Source organism: Rattus rattus, chromosome 1 (genome assembly GCF_011064425.1).
Source record: "Rattus rattus isolate New Zealand chromosome 1, Rrattus_CSIRO_v1, whole genome shotgun sequence".
Lineage (NCBI taxonomy): Eukaryota > Metazoa > Chordata > Mammalia > Rodentia > Muridae > Rattus > Rattus rattus.
The window spans coordinates 246,181,925-246,202,044 of NC_046154.1; the positions used below are offsets into that span (position 1 = coordinate 246,181,925).

Below are 20,120 nucleotides of genomic sequence, written 5' to 3' on the forward strand. Positions count from 1 at the left end.
CATCCTCCTAATCTACAGAGTTTGTTCCAGGACAGCCAGGGCTACACAGAGAAACCCTGTTTCCAAAGAAAGAAATTATAATTTCCACCTGGTCTACTCAGAAATTCTAGGACCGCCAGGGCACACAAAGAAACCTGATCTTAAAAAAAAAAAAAAATCAAAAAGAAATGATAATTTCCAGGGATTACTACACAGGGAGCTCATGCCTCTGAGAGAAACAGTTTTTCTGCTTTCCATAAACTGTTCCCCTTACACACAATAACCCAAGAAAAATCACCCACAGAAAGCCCTGAGACTGTGTCAGCTACTAAAGCAAATAAGCACCATCAAGTACTGCCCCACTCTTATGTATCTGCATTTAACTAGTTCTTTTTTTTTTTAATGTTTTTTTAAAAGACTTTTTATTTAATGCGAGTGAGTACACTGTATCTGTCTTCAGACACACCAGAAGAGGGCATCGAATCCCATTACAGATGGTTGTGAGCCACCATGTGGTTGCTGGTATTTGAACTCAGGACCTCTGGAAGAGCAGCCAGTGCTCTTAACCTCTGAGCCATCTCTCCAGTCCTATTTAACTAACTCTTAACTAACTCCAAATAACCAAAACTTTGATATAGTCAATGATTAGTTTATACTGCGCTGTTTAAGTCAGAAGCTCAGGTCCTGAAAGTGCCAAGACACGAATCTACTTATCTAAACTTCCCAGGTACTGTCACTTACATTCTGAAAACCAGCTAAGCTTTGTCCAGTCCCGCAGGCCCTGGGTGGCTAGTTCCCTCCAGAGCTGCCAATATGGGCCAAGCAACCCCACAAATTACTCTTAACTTCAATGTCCAGTCTTCTGTATACTGGGGAGGGTACAGCACCTGCAGCCCAACAGTTCTCATAGGAATAGAAGATTGAAGCAAAACCCCCATTCAGGGTTGGGAAGGAAGGGAAACTGTCAGGTTTCACAAGAAGACAGTGATGCACACAGAGGCCCAATGATAAGATCACTCCCCTATTATAAGTTGATTCCAGTCATTTTCTTTCCAGCAAGGGGAAATATACATCAGTAAGTTACGCATAGAACTACTTTAATTAATTTTAAGGTGGTAAGGAAACATCGTCATGTCCATAAACGCTGGTCAACACCAGTAACGCTCTCCAGGCTTCCCGCTCCAGCAGCACACTCACACAAATTCTATTTCCTACTTCCAAGATTGCAAATTAGATACACCACTATCCACTAAACTCCACTTAAACTGAAAGCTAAGCCATACAGACTTCTTTGAATTATATTTCCATACTAGAACCCACTAAAAATAAAATTTTTTAAATATTATAGATTATAGGCTTTATAATCAGCAGTGCCTTTAAGGGGTTTTAAATACAATCTAGCATAATTCCTAGAAATTAGTACCAGAAACTGGGATATATAAATTTCATTTCTTGTACATGAGGCTCCTTTTCTTTGGTAGTCATAAACTTTTGCCAAAATGATGTAGAGGAACAAAGCCAAAAAGGCTCAAATATCCACTATTAATACAGTTCAGAGACAGTGGTCAAACACACCTTCTCAATGTCGTCTACTGAGACCAGTGAGTCTCAGGGGACCAAGAGGAGCCTGGCAGCTGCACTCTTAAGTACCCTGGAGTGTATCACTACCAACACACACACACACACACACACACACACACACACACACACACACACACACACTCACAGAGACATTAACTTTGCCAGTCTTGTAAATTTCTTGAACTTAAGTAATTCTAAAAGCACCAGTAGAAGATTCCAGTAACAATTTATTGCTGATTATTTAAGGAATCTTAGTAGAGGAAATGGTAATGAAAATATGTTTTTCAAGTGACAGACTCCAAGATTTAAAGCAAAGTCCACAGAAACCATAATTGTCTGATAATTTTGATCTTTGCAGTGCTAGGGCTCAAGCCCAGAGCTTCATGAACACTCGATACCATTGAGCCACACTTCCAACATGCTTCTCCAATTTTGACTATCACCATTATCACCACCACCACCACCACCACCACCACCACCACCACCAACAACAACAACAACAACAACAACAACATACTTCAAATATTACTGCAGCAAACCTTTTCATGTGGGCTAGTAAAGTAGTACCACAGGAAATAACATTTGTCTGTTATAAATCCAGCAACTTAAGTTCAAAATCTGGTAGAAGGCAAGAAGCAACTGCACAAAGTGCTGGTCAGGAGTTCCTCTGACCTCCACACTTGAACTGTGGTACACACCAACTTGCACACATATCATACACACACACACACAAATCATGAAAAACAAGTGATCCAGGTAAAAATCCATCTAAACTGAAAATGTCTATTCCAAACTAAAAAGATTTGCACAATATATGAACATGTTGAATCACATCTTTTGAAACTCATTTTTAATTATTTTCTCAAAATTAAGACACAAAGGGGGATGGTCTCAAAATTTCTATGAACAAAGTTCCCACTTCTCTTACTCAAATTAACATTCCAAGAAAGGGCAATGATTTTGAAACTAGTTTTATTACATTATACAGTGTAATATAAACTCCCTTCTTCCACATAATCATTTTAAAACAACTAGGTTTAACACCGCTGTCTTTTTTTCCCCCTTCGGGGGGGGGGGGTGCCACTGATCAAATTTGGAGACTTTCACTTAGCACACAAAGAGCTAACTCCCCAGCCTACAAATGTCTTTAAGATACTTCTCCAAATTCCTATCGAGAAGAGTTATCTAACCAGCTCCAGAACAGGGTTTTGAGGACTGAGGGATTATGTAATTTCCAACAACAGGATTAGAGCTCCAAACTACTTCACATACCCCGCTTCCTCCATGCTGCCTCCTCCCACTCTTCACAGCTACAGCTGGAACTCCACCCCCAACACTTCCTTGTTTAGTGGGCTGCCAGCCTCAAAAACAGTAGGTCCCATCTACTCTAGTTTGCCACAGCACTCCTGGCCCTACACTATGGATTTTGAGCCAAAAGGACTTAACTGTCCACGCATCATCTCTGTATAATCCACACAATCCTAAAAGCTGTGACTTGTGGGCGCCCCCCAAACAGAGGCCACCTTTGTCTGTAAATCACGAATAAGTTAGATTATACGTCAATGTTCCTAATAAAATTCTTTCCAGGAAAATGTACTCCTGTAGCCTTTTAATAAGCTCAAGTGTCTAGAAAGGAGGCCAGGGATCAGCCCGCCTACGACAGCCACAAATATAAAACAACTAAATTGATAATGATATTGGGAACCATGTCCTCGTCCCTTAAAGTTTCCCGTTAGACTGGGGGCGTGACTTTGTGGCCCAGCACTAACCGTGTGGGAAGCCGTGGGTTTCATCCCCAGGAAAAAAAAAGTTCATGTTTAAATACTTAAATACTACATGAAACTCAAAAGTATCACTGAATGGAAATATTATCTATAGTGTACCTCCACAAAAATACGTAGAATGCTAATGCTATATGAACTACCTCGTTTAACGTCTGCATTCACAATACTTCTGTCCCAGGTCACTGCTCAGAGACCTGTCTTTCAAAGGAGACTTTTCATTCCTCCTTTTATAAATATACACCCACACTGACACACACACACACACACAGACAGAGATAGACAGACAGAGACTGTGAGGCGCTGGTATTTCACTACAAGTAGTAATAACCTATAACCACAACCACGATAAAGCTTTCATCCTAAATAGAAATGCCAGCACTGGTCAGGATTTAAAACGAACCCGCAAACTCTTGCTGTGCCTTCAGCTCCAACCTATTTCAACCAGTTCCCATAATCATTACAGTATTGCTATTATCTTGGTCCCACTGCCAAACACCCAGCTGCAGTCTAACTATGCAAGAATGAGACACTGTTGAAATAGCTTTCAAAAAGAGCAACTTTCTCCTCAGTGAATTTCTCCGCAAAAACCTTACAATTAACCGACACAAGTGCGCACACAGACACCCTCACTCCTCAGAGCGGTGCCACAAAAGCAGCCGGCGAGGACCGGCGGGGACAGGCAGCGCGCCGTGGTGGGGCTGGGTCGGGGCGGAGGGAACTTGGACAGCACAATGACTCCCGGGTTCGTGCGCTCGCACTGGAAGCCCCGCGCCGGCCACCCCGCGGCTGCTCCGCACTCCGCCTGCCACCTCTTTTGTTTTTCGGCTTTTGGGCCTCCGGGTCCCCGCCGCGCCCGCCCTGCCGTCCCAGACCCCGTGGCCTCTCGCGCCCCAGCCCCGCGGCCTCCTCAGCCCTCGGGGCCGGGCCTGACGAGGAGCGAGGCCGGGGGCGCGGTGGGGCCGTGTCCGCCAAAGCCCGCACCGCGGCCCGCGCCGCCCAACGCCCTGAGCCCGCGCCTCCGCGGCCGCGGCCCGCGGCCCGCGCCCCGCACTCACCGGCCGCCTCTAGGGCGCGCGAGGCTGAGGCGGACAGACGGCAGCAGGGCGGCGCCGGCACCGGCGGCCGCGCTCTCTCCCACGCGCACGCCCGGCGCACGGCGGTCCGGCCGGCGGCGGTAGCGGTGGCGGCGGGCTCGCGCCCTCGGGCCGTGCTGAGTCGGCGCGGGCCCGCGCGTGCGCCGTGGCTGGGGAGCGCGCGCCCACACCTCGCGGCGCGCGACGCCTCACCTCAGCGCGGAGCTCTACGCCTGCGCGATGAGACCGCGCTTGCGCAGAGTAGTCCGGCGCGCCCGGCTCCTAGAGAAGAGTATCCCAGCTGTGCGGGCGTGGCGACGTCCGCGGATAGCGCTGTTCCGGGATGACGAGGTGGCCCCTGTGGCTGCCGCAGGGTCTGCCGACTAGGCCTGGGTCCCACACGGTCACAGGAGCTCCTCCGCCGCACACACGCCCGCCCTGATGGTCTCCAGACTTCACCGCTCAAATAGAGGTTCATGGGCTTTCTGTAGATGGGGAAACTGAGGCACAGAGAGTATTTTAATGGATCTCTGAAGGCGGTCCGAAAGACCGTTTAGGAGTGCCTGGGGCCACTCACATTTCAGCCCCTTCCCCCAACCCCTGTAGATCTTAACACTGGGGCAGCCTTTCGGAAACACTGGGTGGACAGGAGGGCAAAAACTGGAGAGCCACTGTGCCTAGCTGCTGGGTTAAGAGCCAGTTCCAGGGCGGAACTTACCAAGAAACGTGAGACTGAGGGACACCTTTGCTTGAATCAAGCAGGTGGCCCTGGCCTGAGCTGTGCCTAGTTTCCTTGAGTTTGTTTTTATGCTTGGGGACCCTACGGAGAGTCTTAGGAAGTGGTGCAGGAAGTGGTGACTGATTTGTGTTCTCTGAAGAAAAAAAAGGAAAAAAATCACTGGCATTCTTGCGGTAGGAAATGAAACCAGAAGCGGGGAACTTTCATTTTTAATGGTGTCATTTTGATCTTCAACCACAAGCCAGTGAGCAAGCAGGACAGGCAGTGAAAGGTGAACACGGAACCACCAACCATTACATACCTGGGAGCTGTCATTTAATCAGCAGAATCAGGTATAATAAAACGCTTTGGATTGTCGATTTGCCATATTTTAGTGTTTCTTTTTTATTGTTTTTTTTTTTAATGAAGTGTATTAAACTTGGATTTGGACTAATAGTGAAGACTATGTTGGAGTTTTTTTCTCCCAGATTTATTTCTTTTATTGTACATGTGTCTTTTCCTTGAATGTATATATGTGTATTGCACACATGCCTGTTGCATGGAGAGGTCAGAAGAGGGTATTGGATCGCTCTACTGAAATTAGGGATAGTTGTGAGCCAGCCACCATGTTGGTGCTGGGAACAAAATCTAGGACCTTTCCAAAAGCAACAAGTCCTCTTAACCACTGAGCTATCCCTCTAGCCCGTTTTGTTTTAGTTCGTTGTTGTTTGTTTGAGACATAGTTTCATGTAGCCCAGGCTAGACTAAAACTTTCTATGTAGCTGAGGATAGCCTTGCCCACCAGCTCTTCCTACTTCCATCTTATGGTGCTGGGATTACAGATTGTGTCACTAGAGCGAGCCAGCCTATGGTGTTTTTCTGCCCTTAAAATTATAAGGGATTATGTCTCTGTGTCACCTCAGGAGCCCTTGCCCTTTTTCTCCAGCCCTATGTTAGTTGTCACTTGGGTAATGTCAGCTGACCACTTTGTAACCCGAACCACCCATTGCCCTGCTGTCCTCCTGTCCATGCTCCCTGCCTGCTTACCCTGTTGTCTCCAAACCTATTGTTCAGACCAGCTCAACACTGCTCTTGTCTGTTTCTTGATTGTCTCTGCTCTGGACCTCTAGATTCATAGAACAGGGCCTTTGTTTGGTTCACTAGGCAGTCCCTGACACACAGTAAATATTTGTTGAGTGGCTGAATGAAGCTTTGCATGGTGTGAAATGAGAGATTATTATTTAAAGTATCAGAAGAATAAGGGGGGAGGGGTCTTGGAGTGGTGACACAAAAGGGTCTGCATCAAAAATGGCTTTGTGAGGAGAGGTAGCACTCTGTGGTGGACTAAAAAAAAGGGTCACCGAGTCTTTGACAGGCCTCCCAACAAGAGGCCGAGTCTGGTTTTCACCCCTTGAATCTGAATGTCTCATAATTTGCTTTGACCAGTATGATACATCATAGGTGACATGGTGCAGATCACAGGATACCCAAAGCTGTTTCTTCTTAACCCTGCCAAAGGAGCAAGAGTTAGCCCCCTGAACAAGCCACATGGGACCCTGACGACAAGCTGCCAGCCTCCAAACTCGTGAGCGACGCTGTGCTGAGCCACCCAGCTCCAGCCAGATGGTCAGCCAATAGCAGCCACAGTGGAATCCAGCTGAATGTCCAGCTGATTCCAGTCCACACCTCCAAATTGTGTCTTAGTTACTTTGTCAAGACGACATGACCAAGGCAACTTAGAGAAAAAAGTCCGAGGGGGCTCACAGTTCCAGAGGGTTAGGGTGAATGACCACCACACCAAGAAGCAAGGTGCTGGAGCAGTAATGGAGAGTTCACCTCTTGATCACAGCATGAAGAAAAAAAGAGAGCTAAATGAAAACTCAAAGCCTGCCCCCAGTGACACACCACCACCAAGGTCACACCTCCTAACCTTCCCCAAACAGTTCCACCAACTGGGGACTAAGCATTCCAACATGTAAGCCCTTGAAGGCCATCTTCATTCAAAGCACCGCAGTGAGCAAATAAAAAGCAAATTGTGTTAAGCCCCCAGCCTGAGGTAGTTTGTTACACAGCAGCAGCGGTCAGAAGCATTCCCTCGATAGGCTTGTGATGACATCTAAAATTCACGTTCTTGAAGGGCAACTTTGCTTACTTTTAACAGATGAGAATGCAGTGATGCAAATGAGGTAAGGAAACAAACCAGAGAAAGCCCTGTGGAGGTAACCATGGGTCGCATGCTTTTATCATCTTGTCGTGCTCTGGGTGCCTAAGAGCTCCGGTGGAAGAATCAGGTGACTATTGCCTTAGATTCAGCCTCAAGCTCAGCTATTCACCAGCTAACCTTTGGGCCCTGGGAGTGTGGCAGAGTGTCTCTCTCTTTAAAATGGAACGTATATGGTATCTATAAAAATAGCAATGCCATGGGAAGAAAAGAGCTATTACGGAATGGCAGAGGGTCTGCTGTCTCAGTGTAATGACAGGGCATTAGTGTGTGGCTGATGAGGCCAGAGGGGAGAATACTATCAGGGAGGCTGTCCTCATACATCCTACCATAGCCTCATAACCCAGCGGGAGACCACCTATTACCAATACCTCCACTTCACAGATGTGAAAGCCGTGGCTCAGGATAGAAAGAATGAGTCAGGTACCAAGGCAAAAATTCTGCTTCCTTCCAACCACAGAGTCTGCGCCTGCTTTTCTCTCCCTGGATAGTCAGCTGCACTCCACCCACCCCTACTCTCACCCCTAGAGCAGTCTGCTGCACTCACACCCCTTACAAGAAAACAAAACAGCACAACTTGGCTTCTCTCTTCTGCACTACATCGGATGGGCCAGTACTTCCCTGGCGTGGGAAGTCCTCAGGAAGGGCTTCCTGTATGCCAACAGAGCAGCTGCACAGTCCCCCTAAGCAATTCCACTTGAAATGCCCACCCTCCCCCAACTGTCCAGAGCGCCCTCCTAGGAGAGCTCTCTCACAGTGGAGAAGCAGAAACCCACATTTAAAACTAGATGTGCAGTCCGTAGAGGTGACTCACACACTCTGGAGGCAGAAGCAGGTGGATCTCTGAGTTCGAGGCCAGCATGAACTACACAGTGAGTCCCAGAACAGCCAGGACGGTTACCCTCTCTCAAGGGGGATACGGGGGAGCAAAAAGAAACTAGATGCATACTGAGAAGGGCTGAAAGCTAATCTAACCATGACACACTTAGATAAACATTGAGCCCATCCCAGCACTGAGCAGCCTACAGTTTCTGCCCAAAGAAGCTATAATGGGAGAAAGTGAAAAAACAAGGACCAATCACAGTTTGGTCCAGTAATGGCCTGCAGCAGGGGAAGCTGGCCCTTAATATTGACAAACCAGGGGAAAGAACAGGAAACAGGGAAGACACAGCTCAGCAGACCTGGATTGCAGCCCCACCTTCCTCATGTGACAATCCAATGGCCCTGCATGGGCTGGTCACCCTCTCTGCTCACTTTCTCCTCCATAAAATGGGGAAATTAGAGCGGGAGGTGGCAAGCACAGGAGCTTGAACTGGCAGCTTTGGGATGTGGCTGCAGCAGTTTGTAAAGTTCTTTGTTTCTACCCTTGCTTCATTAAGGACTGGCACCGCGTTCAGGCCCAGCTGTGCTCCATGCCTGTTACCATGAGCAGCATGACATCCCAAAGATTAAAACTCAAGAGGTAGAACTGGGAATGTGGCTTAGCGCTTGCCATATAAGCTCAAGGACCTGCATTTGATCCCTTGTTATCCATGTAAAAGCCCGGCTGGGTGGCACCTATTTTACTTCCAAAGCTGGGAGGCATACACAGGATACTTTCCTAGAGCTGGCTGAATGACCAGCCAGTCTACCTTACTGGACAAGATCCAGGTCAGTAAGACACCCTGTTTCAAAACACAAAGGTGGTCAGTACTTCGTGAATGACACCAGAGACTGATTTCTGGCGTTCATATATGTATTCAGACACACACACACACACCTAAAAAACAAAATTTGAGTCTGTTCAATATGTACACATCAGGAAAGGTTTCCACCAGAGAAGGGTACATTAAATCATTAAAGGCAGTGTGACTAAGAGGATATTTTCTGGCCAGGTGTGGTGATACACACCTTTAATCCCAGCACTCAGAAAAAAGAGGCTTGCCTGGTTTACATAGTGAGACCCTGCCTCAAAAAGAGAAAATTCATTTTCCTATGTGTATTAAATAAGGATTTGTATATCTTACAAATGTCTGTTTACAAAAGCTAAGTAAAACTACAATTTATGAATATCAAAATCTTGCTGAATATGAACAAGGCTGGAGTTTTCTTTGAGACAAGGTCTCGAACTTCTAACAATCCTCCTGCCTCACCCTCCCGAGTACTGATAGTGCAGCTCTAAGCAGTTCCTGTGGCTCTTTCCTAGGCAGCTGATGCTTACAGACTTGTCTGTCTTACAGACAAGAGGCGAAAGAGCTGGGTTATCTCTAAGGACGCCACCCAGCTTGCCAGCACCCCCAGAGCCCACCTGGCTGCACCTTTTTTTATATGAACATGTCCAGCGAGTGTTTGCTTTCTGATGGACTATTGAGGAGTCTCGTTGGACATTTTCTCTGGCAGCCCAGGAGTGACATTTGTCTGGTGTTCTGCCCATGAAAAGACGTTATAGGCCAGTATGAAGAAGGCCCCAAAGAAATTATTGTTGCAGTATATACTGAGTCTACACTGTTGATATCAAATGTGGCTGCCTAGAAGTTTGGTCATGTCAGTCATTCTTCCCACTGTCCAAACCTTATGCTTTGGGAGGAGGAAGTCACTAGAGTGGCCACACCTAAGCTAGAAGCAGGAAGACTGATGGAAATGAACCTTATGTAGCCATCTTCATGCTTCTCCCCATTTATCCAGCCCTTTATATCTGGACTGCTAAGGAAGGGTTGCATGCTTTGGGAATATTCCGTCACTATCTTATTCATTTATTAGGGGGGTAATTGTGTTAACATCCAGAACACCTTCAAACTGACACCACTCACAATCAGGCCTGCGTTGGGATATATTAGGGGAGCCACTGCCTCGTGGCAGGAAGTTGCTCTGGTAACACATGGCCCTCTCCCAGGCATGAGAAAAGAGCCAGGTGGGCAGCAGTTGGTGGGGAAGAGACTGATGGATCTAGTTGCAGAGTGTGAAGTCACTCCCACCTCCTGAGTCTGCAACATCTATTCTTTTTCCCATGCATCATGCACACCCCATGCACCAAACCCAAGCACCGCGGACACCAAGCCCCATGCACCCGAACACACACACACACACACACACACACACACACACACACACACACACACCTGGAGCAGATGCTAAATATCAGGTTGTACCTGTCTGGTGGAGAACAGACAAGTAGACAGGTAATTATGACACGGAGCCATCCAAAGAGATGGGAAGGACATCCCTGGCTGACGGAGCAGTGTGGGCAGAGGCACAGGGTGACAAGCAGGCTCGGCTGGATGATGAGAAAAAGCAGACAGGAACTGTTCCTACACATGTGGCAGGAGACTGTGGTGAGAGCAGTAGAAGGGGTGTTTGTGAGGCAACAGAAGCCAAAGGAGCTTTACCGAAGAATGTCTCTGTAGGATTCATCTCCTGCAAGAGGGAAGACACACAAGGCCCTACTCTATCCAGTAAGCAAAGCTCAGAGTAGAAAAAGGGGTGCAGAGCTCCAGACACCTCTGTGTCTTCTCTGTTGTCCATGACCTCCATCCTCAAAAGCAGCTCATGGTCTGCCATGGCTGGGAAAGTTCCAGCTCTCATTCCCCAACTTCCTGAAGCAGGAAGGAAGGTAAGAGGATCAAGTGATCCATTCTCTTGAAAGTCTCACTGAAACAGAGGCAGAGCATGAAAAATGACTCAATTGTAGGTTCAGGAAATTAACATTGTGACAGGTAAGGCTCACAGGCACTCTGGGCAGAACATGATAAAGAATAGGGGCTATCTCCTACCAAATCCAGTGTTCACTGAATGACTAAATGAAGGTTTCCCTAATGGCCCATTTTACCACAGTTATATGAGCATATATTACTTTTGACCTGGACGCCATTCTGTATCTCTTGACTTATCTTTATAAACTATACACTCTTGTCATCAGAATCAAAAACTGGGGGCTCTAAAATTGGGGTCAAGAGAGATCATTGTGAAGTTTCAAGGGAGATTTAAAAAAAAGCATATGGGAGCTGGCTGTGATGGCACATGCTATAATTCTAGAACTAGGAAGGCTGAGAAGGGAAGATTACTAAGTTTAAGGCCAACCTAAAATACACTATGGAATTCTGTCTCAAAAAAGCAACCTACAGGGACTGCAAAAGTGGCTCGGTGGGTAAAGGTTTGCTTCACAAGTGTGAGAACCTGAATTTGAGTTCTGGCACCCACATCTGTATGGGCTTGTATCCTCAAAGCTAGGGGTAAAGACCCAGTGCCTGGAGCTTACTAGTCCTTCTAGGCAGCAGTGAGCTTTAAGTTAGCAAAAAGCCCTGTCTTAAGGAAATAAGGTGGAGCGTGATTGAGTAGGATGCCTGTGACATCATCCTCTGGCCTCTGTGTGCACAATAGCACACGCATGCACAGACCACACACAAGCACACACGGTTACTTTTTTTTTTTTTTTTAATTAACAGCCTGGTACAGCTCTTGCCAGTAATCCCAGCACTTGATAGGCTAAGGAAAGAAGATTGTTACAAATCCTAGGCCAGCCTGGACTACAGAGTGAGAGAGCAAGAGAGAGGGGTGGGGGAGGGAAAGAGTATGTCAGCCCTCTTCACAGGAAAACTGTCTGGCAGGAAGCACTTGAAATGTTTGCTGGCTGGAGAGAGCAGTGCATAAATGTTAATGGTCATTATTCCAACGGGAATACCTGGCCATGGCCTGTAATTCACCTACTAAGCCAGGACTCAGCGTTCTATAAGTGGTCTCTGCGAACACATTCATACAGGTTTGTTTCTAAATTGGCTGTCCAGAACCACCTCCACTAGAGGTGAACTCCGGGTTCACCATGCTGCTGTAATTGCCACCTCCACTTGGAGAAAACCCAGGTGACTCAGACGGTGGAAATGCCACCTATGCCTTAGGGACAGGAAAAGCGCTGGAGCATGGCCAGCAACCACAAGGCATGGCTGTCTGGCTCTCTGTGCAAGTTCCACCTAAGCTGTTTGCACCTCCACACCCCACCCTCCTCCACACTTGCTGATCTATCAATGACAAATTCAGAAGGGGGTAGACAGCATTTAGTCTGTGACAGGCATTCACTTGTCCCCTTGAGCGGGTCTCTGATGTCAAAGACAAAACCTTGGGCTCACACAAATGGCAAAGCCATCAGTGGATAATCAATAACACACCACTCTCCCTGTATAGGAAAAGTCCCAGCCTCTAGCAGAAGGACCAACTGCAGGGTGTGCTTTGAGGACACGCAAATTGTGAGCTGGTGTTGGTGACCCGCTGAGGTTTTGTGGAGGTGAGTCCAGACCCCCTGGTCAGTCTCTAGAAGCAGGCCTGGGGATGACCCTTGTGATAAGGACTTGATGAAGGATTCTCGGTCCTATGACAGGCACCAGACATCGCTGAAGGATGCAGTTTGAGCCTCCAAACAGCACTGTAAGGTAATTACTTTTCTGACTCCCATTTTACAGATAAGGACAATTGGGCCAAAGACAGTCACTTGCCCTAGAGTCTGTAGACATTGGTACAGAGCCAGGATTCAAACCCTTGTGACCTGGCTCCCAACCACTGCTGCAGTATTCATAGCTCCTGCCTGTGCATGTGCTATAACTTCAGTTCAGGAAAGATGGCAGCCTATAGAATATGCCAGGCTTAGATTCCTATTTTAAGACAAAACAATGGCTGAAAGGAAACAGATAAGAAGGCTGTGCTTTCAGAGCTAAAGTTCAGCCAACCCTCCCAGAGGTGTGGATGGGGTGTCTGTGGGCAGGAGACAGGAGCATCCTAAGAGAGGCCTTCAGAAGTGTGGGGGCTGCGCTGCTCTGCTCCGCTCTGTTCTGCTCTGCACACTGGAGGCGGAAATTACTAACTAGACGTGAAAATATACAAGTCATTGCAGACAAATTTAATCAACACAAGGAAACAGACAAAGGGGGAAAAGGGAACAGGTGGCTACAAATAAAAGGCAGGGCGGGCAGCAGGCCTCTTGGAACAGCAGGCTGCACAATGTCCCTGCGAGTGTGTGTGCACATGACTTCAGTATTCCGAAAAGCTCATCTGCAATAATGCAAAGCCCGTTAGTGAGCAGGTAGGTACAGCAAAGGAAAGAATAGCAGGAGATCCCGTGCAGGAAGGAAGCTGGGCTGTGGCCTTGGTGGAGGGGATGGACCCCGGAGGTCAACCATCATAGCTTCATAGGGCCACAGCTCTGGGGTGTGGTCCAGCTTTTGGGCCTGAGCTTTGAGCCTTAGTCTCAGTCTGAGGATAGGGTCAGCTGCCTGAGGAAGCAGCTCTCAGAGGATGTATCTTGATGGCCCCAGGTATGGCCTTATGTGTGAAGGGTACAACTGAAAGCATGGTAGGCCTAGCAAAGTATTTCTATGGGGGACCTAGACTGCCTGGTTGTCCTCCCGGAGCCAGAATGACCCAAGGTAGTGCCAGTCAGTGGCATATATGTAGGCCAAACAGTGGCTGAGTCTGGCTATGGCCGCCACCCTGCAGGATGGGCAAGGCAGAGCTTCCAGACGTGGACCTCAAGTAGGCAGTCCACTGTAGGGAAAACTAATGAACTTGGCTTCTGACGTGTATGACCTGGTCGTCCATAGAGAACCTGGGGCTTAGAAGTAGAAATGGGAGCCATGACTGCAAGTTCAGCAGGCCCTGTCTCGAAACTCTCCATGCTTTATCATCCAGTCCATGCGGCTGCACGTTCTAGAACTTTGGACCCTCAGGTGTACACGCCTCCCTGACTACAACCTCCCAGTCTCAAAGGTTCTTGGACTGTGTCTAGCCCAGTTCTTGCTCTCACTTATCCTGGGCCCTGTAGTGTTTGGGGTGGGGCACAGCAATGGCTCTATGCGTGTGTACCTGTCATCGGCGATCCCCCTACTCTGATGTAGGTCCCAACAAGTCTGGATACATCCCTGATGAGCCAATAAATTTATTGAGCTTACATATGAGAGCATATTCAACCTCCAAATTGCTGCATCATTGAAATATTCCTCCCTAGTGTAAGTGACAACTTCCCCATAGCTACACAGATGGAGTCCCTCCTTCAGGAGCTTTCCATCTCCTGAGAGCACGATGTAGCTGGAACAGGATTATGGAGAGCTAAGAGAAGGGCCAAAGAGGTAGAGAATGGCTAGACTCTCAGCTGAAGGCCTAATGACCGCCTCTCCCTTTCCCCCATTCCTTTTTCTATGGGACCATAGCTACAAGCTTCATCCCACTTAAAGTAACTATAGCTTTTCTAAGACGATAATGGCTGTCATGCGTGAAGGCAGTGTTCTACAACAAGTCGTCATTTCAGCAACATTCCTTTTGCTACAAAGGAGGTCACGTAAAGGATACATGGGCTATGGCCCATTGCTTTGTTTACCACACAAAGAACTGGAAGTCAAAATGTGATCAGAGGCTCTCGGGCTTGTGAGACAAAGGGGGATAGTGGCTCTAAGAAGGGGGAAGTGGCATTTGTGGATCTGCTTTTCAAGAGCCCTTTCAAGAAGGGGGCACCTGAGTTGAGATGGCAGAGTATACCGGGAACACAGGGAAGCCAGGGTACCACCTGTTGCCCAGGGCAGATGGAGGCCATTGCCAGACACAACCATCATGTAGCCTGCATGTTCCTTCCCTTCTGATATGCACAGTCTTTGGTGGTCCTCCAGCGGGGTGGCCCTGATGTCCCCCAAAGTCCCAGCTGGTGAGAGGCAGGCAGGAGGCAGCGCATGCTAGGACACAAGCCAAGCCTGTGGGCTAAACCATCACCAAAGGCCTCATCTCCTCCTCCTCCTCTTTTTTTTCTTTTGAGACAGGGTTTCTGTGTCATCCTGACTATCCTGGACCCTGCCTCTGCCTCCTGAGAGCTGGGATTAAAGCCGTGCACCACCACTGCTCAGCAAAGACCTGACTCTTCTGAAGAAGCTGCGTATGTTTGGTCAGCAGCTCGTCCAGGGGAATTCGCACTGGGAGACAGTAAGATGGTATCGGGGATGGTGGTAAAGGCTGGAGCCAAAATACAGGGATACAAGAAACGCCGGCCCCAAGGCAGAAGAAGCCAGGCTGCTACAAGGGAGATAAAGAAGTCAGCTGGAGGAAGCCATGAGTCAGCAGGACGGGTGGGAAGCTCAGCTGTGAGTCAGCTACAGCCTCAAGCCTGCTGATGGCCAGAACAGGAGCGGAGAGGAAGAGAAGCTGAAAAACTAAAGACGTTGAGTCACTGTGCATTCTGTTGCCCATGGGGGCTAGAAGCCTGATGACCAGATCCTGGGGCTCTATCCTAGGACATTCCTGACTGTACTATGTTCTGGTCCTGGGAACCAAAATACACAAAGTCCTGAAGAGAGAGCAGACCTAGAAGAAGGGCAGGGAGTAAACATAGGAGGTCCAGTCCCAACTCACCTCCCAGCTCCTGCCTCTCAGGCATGTCCCTCATCAGTTCCAGCCCCCCTACCCCTCTGTGGCTCTCTCATCCTGTGAACTGTGAGTGTTCTGACATTGCTATCACACTGTCAAGGCTAAACAGTGCAGTGGCTCAGATTTCCAGACATAAGCTGAAAACGGGGTGGTAGAACTCTATGAAGGGTCTCCCCGAGTGTAACACAGCCGTTCCGAGGATCGCTGTCTCGGTCCCTCCAGAAAGTCGAGCTGGATCTCTCCAATTCACCTTCTGTGAATCACTTCCATGGCAGCAGAACAAACCAATTCACTCATTCATGCATTCAGTATTCTCGGTGGCAACACAGAGACAGGGACTGACTGAGCATGCTTCGGGTATGCGTATGTAACATACACAGAGCTGTAATTCCATGGGTCAGCTCAGGCACTAAAAAGCAATCTAGGGAAGCAAAAATCAGGCCTGGAGATATAGCACATTGGTAGAGCATTTACCAGGCATGGGCAAGTCCCCGGGTTCAATCCCCAGTACTCACAAATGAAACAAATATACCAACAGAAGGCAAAAGTACAGAATTGTACTAGTGAGGGCCTGGGGGTGGTATAAGGAATCAGGAGAGGACTCTAAACTGATAGCTTCTGGAACAAAACCAGAACACCATGAAGGAGCCAGCCAGGCGGATCTCGGTGTGAGTTCCAGGCCAGCCTGATCTACAGAGTAAGTTCCAGGACAGTCAAGGCTACACAAGAAAAAAAATCCTTTCATTCTTGGACAGCATCTGCAGCAGCTCAAGCTTCAAGACAGTAATGGGAACTACCCAGAAAGTTCTCAAGTTTTCACACTCTATAACATTCAGACACAAAAAATATATGTGCAATTATAAGACTAAAGTTACTGACATTCAAGTGATCCCGGCTGACCCCACCCCCTCATGAAGAATTCTAACTTGCTGTGTTGTTCTCCTTCTCCTCCTACTCATCCCCCTCCTCCTCCTCTTCCTTCAAGGTGGACTCTATGCCTAGGTGGGTTCTTTAAGGTTTCACAGCTGAGTGAAAGAGTGCAGGGAAAAAAAATTAGGGATGCTTCTGAGTGGGGCAAGAGCCATCACAGGTGAAGGTCCATGAGAGATCAGGAAAAGCCAGGACCAACACAAACCTGCTTAAGAACTCAATGTCACACTTGTGGTGAGTGACAGATTACGGGGTAAGGGTCGAAAGGGCTGGGAATTGCCAGCAGGTGCTGGACTGTACGTATAAGTAGCAGGTTTGTGAGTGTTGTATCCCTGCTTTGGCCAGTTGTTCATCACCACAATAAACGCCTGAGAAGATCAGCTTCACGGAGAAAGATATCTTTTGGCTCATAGTTTTGGAAGTTTCCATTTAAGTTCACTCAGTCCTGTCACTAGGGGCTATGATGAAGCAGACACATCATGACAGAAGATACAGCAGAGGAAAGATGCTCATGGCATGGCAGTCAGGGAGAGGGAGGAGGGAGACAAAGAGGAGACAGAGGCACAGACAGATAAACAGAGAGTGAGAGAGACAGAAACAGAGATAGGCAGAGATAAAAAGTAGGAAAAGGAAGAAGAAAAGGAGGAAGAAAAAGAAGCTGCCATCACCATTACTAAAGACAAGACACGGGGCTGGAGAGATGGCTCAGAGGTTAAGAGCACTGTCTGCTCTTCCAGAGGTCCTGAGTTCAATTCCCAGCAACCACATAGTGGCTCACAACCATCTATAATCAGGTCTGGTTCCCTCTTCTGGCCTGCAGGGGCATACATGCAGGCAGAAAGCTGTATGATGTATACATAATAAATAAATAAATGTTAAAAAAAAAAAAAAGACCAGACACGACACACCCTTTGTATTAGTTTCGTTTCTATTGTTGAGATAAAACATCTGGATCAGTGGGGTAGTGGTGGTGTGTGCACCTTTAATCCCAGCACTCAGGAAGCAGAGGCAGATGGATCTGAGTTTGAGGCCAGCCTGGGCTACAGAGGGAGTTCCAGGACAGCCAGGGCTACACAGAGAATCCCTGTCTCAAAGAAAACAAACAAACCAAAAAAGAACCAAACACCTGGATCAAGACAACTTATAGAAGAGTTTGAGCTTATGGTTCCAGAGGGCTAAAGTCCATGACTGCAGAGCAAACGAGCGCGTGCGTGTGTGCATGAGTGCATGCGTGCGTGCGTATGCATGGAGGCCACAGGAGAACATCATGTGCTGTTCTGTTCTATCATTCTACCTTATTCCCTTTACTGAACCTTTACTGAACCTAGAACTCATCAACAGGCAGCAAGTCCAAGCCGTCTTTCTGTCCTGGCTACCCTCTCACACTCCTGGGGTTCTAGGCAAATGCAACCATGCCTGCCTTTGAATGTGGACACTGAGGATTTGAACTCAGGTCCTCATGCTTGTTGGCCCTGACTTCAAACTTTGTATAAGAGTATTGAAATGTAGTATGGTACTGTGAAAAGCAAGTCCTGGCTAGAGGAAGCAGGTCATTTGGGCCATGATGTTGGGGCAATGTCTTACCCTGGTTGTTATACTGTTCCTGTCTGATTCCTGCCCACTGTGATGTGAGTAGTGTGCTCTCCTGCATGCTCTCACAGCCTTGATAGTCTTTTCAGGTACACAGCACAGTCGACCGTGAAATCATGAGCAACAGGTAAATAATCCCTCCCCTTAAGTTGTTACCTTACAGATAGATATAACTAAAACAACACATCTAGGCATATTTGTGAAGACAGTTCTAGAGAAAGGTCAGGAAGGGTCTAACCTAATAACAATTTCACTTATGGATTTTTTTTGCAGGGTTGGGGAGAGACAGGGTCCTACTATGTATCCCTGGCCTGGAACTTGCTATGTAGACCAATGAAAGAGTTTGTAGTCCACATTTGGAGAACAGTATGTGAGGTTGACCTCTGACCTACTCACATTTCTACTATGTATACACACATGTGTACTCATAACTGTACCCATCATTACACACATGCAAACACACATGCCATCCAGAGCTGGGTATAGTGGCTTATTCCTTTAATCCCAACACCTAGGAAGCTAAGAAGAACTGATGTGAGTCTGAGGCCAGCCTGGGCTACACGTAGAGTGAGATCCAAGCCAGCCTGGGCAACAAAACTCTGTCTCAAAACCAATAAACAACAGTAAACAAAGCACATCAATGAACTGCTGCCTGGGGAACTAGCTGGTAGAGCGTTGCAAACGTAGAGCCCCAGACTTCTGTCCCACTGGCCTGTGATGCTGAGACCCATCATGCCTTGCAACTTCCCTTGTCCAGATTTGCACTGCACTTCCAGCAGAGTCTCTTCTGGCTCGAAGGCAGCCTAGGCATCTCTCAATCCTCAGCCCCCGCCCCCAGCCTCTTCCATACAAGATATAGGAGCACAGAAGGACCCTCTCCCACACTCTGCAGCCTCCCCAATTCTGTCTGCAGTCTTCGCACCACCCTACCCTGAAGCTGACAAGATGCATGATCGTCTCTCTTGCACACAGAAACACCATGGCAACAGCAAAGGAAGCCAGACTGGAAGTTGCCAGCCCAGAGTGGCAGACCATCTGGGAGGCCACTCCTCCAAATGTCGCCTGTTCTAAGCGCTCGCCTTAACCGGGCTCTCATACATAGCGGGATGACATTTAAGTGCCACGAGAGTAAACAATAGTGAACACGACCTCCCTCGCCACTGTACATTTTTCCGCCCTGATATAATGGAGACAATGAGTCAAAGAAGCCAAAGAAGGCCCTAGGTTGGAGTGAGTGAGCACAGCAACAAGAGATGTAGATCCGCACAAGGGAGGAGCTCTTCCTTCAACCATTTTGCATTTCCAACACAACGGTCTTACAACTCTTAGCCCAGACCTATGTCCAAGGCCCACTCAGAGCATCTCCTAAGATACAGGCTGCTGGGACTCTGGCTCTTGGATAGAATGAAGGAGAATACTTGCCAGCCCCTCAGGAGTCAGCCAAGGCACAAAGCAAACAGGGTCTTAAGGTGAATGGAGCTAAGACAGAGAATAGTGAGAACTGTGAGGTCTCGAACCTAGGACAAGGGGCCAACTAAGGTGCTTATGTAACATATCAAAGTGGACTGGCTGCCAAGTCCTCCCAGCATTCCACCAGTCCCTACTGGTGTCAGGGTATGGCTAGCCCACAACCTTAAATTTCTCCAGCCCAAGGGCTGAGCTGCCCTGCTCCCAGCTGCCCTTCTCTATATAATCCAGCCATTTTGGTTACAGGGTCCTTTTTAGTCTGTCTTCTGCCCTCTTGGCCTCTTGGTCTCCTGGCTCTTCTCCTCCCATCCCCATCTCCTCACATGGACTAGCTCAAGATCATGCTCACTCTGGACTCTCACACATGTCTCTGCCTCTGGCTGTGCCCTCCCTCATATCTAAATAAG

At 48.0% G+C, this 20,120-nt stretch overlaps 1 protein-coding gene across 3 annotated transcripts in view; it reads right to left on the reverse strand.

Annotated features, from left to right (window-relative positions):
- Ptk2 (protein tyrosine kinase 2) overlaps nt 1-4,543 on the reverse strand; it is a 202,897-nt gene extending 198,354 nt beyond the window's left edge. For all 3 annotated transcript variants that reach the window (XM_032916460.1, XM_032916454.1, XM_032916467.1), the window contains exon 1: nt 4,400-4,543. The gene's annotated coding sequence lies outside the window, so the exon portion shown is untranslated. The remainder of the gene's footprint in view (nt 1-4,399) is intronic.
- Between the last annotated feature and the right edge of the window lie 15,577 nt (nt 4,544-20,120).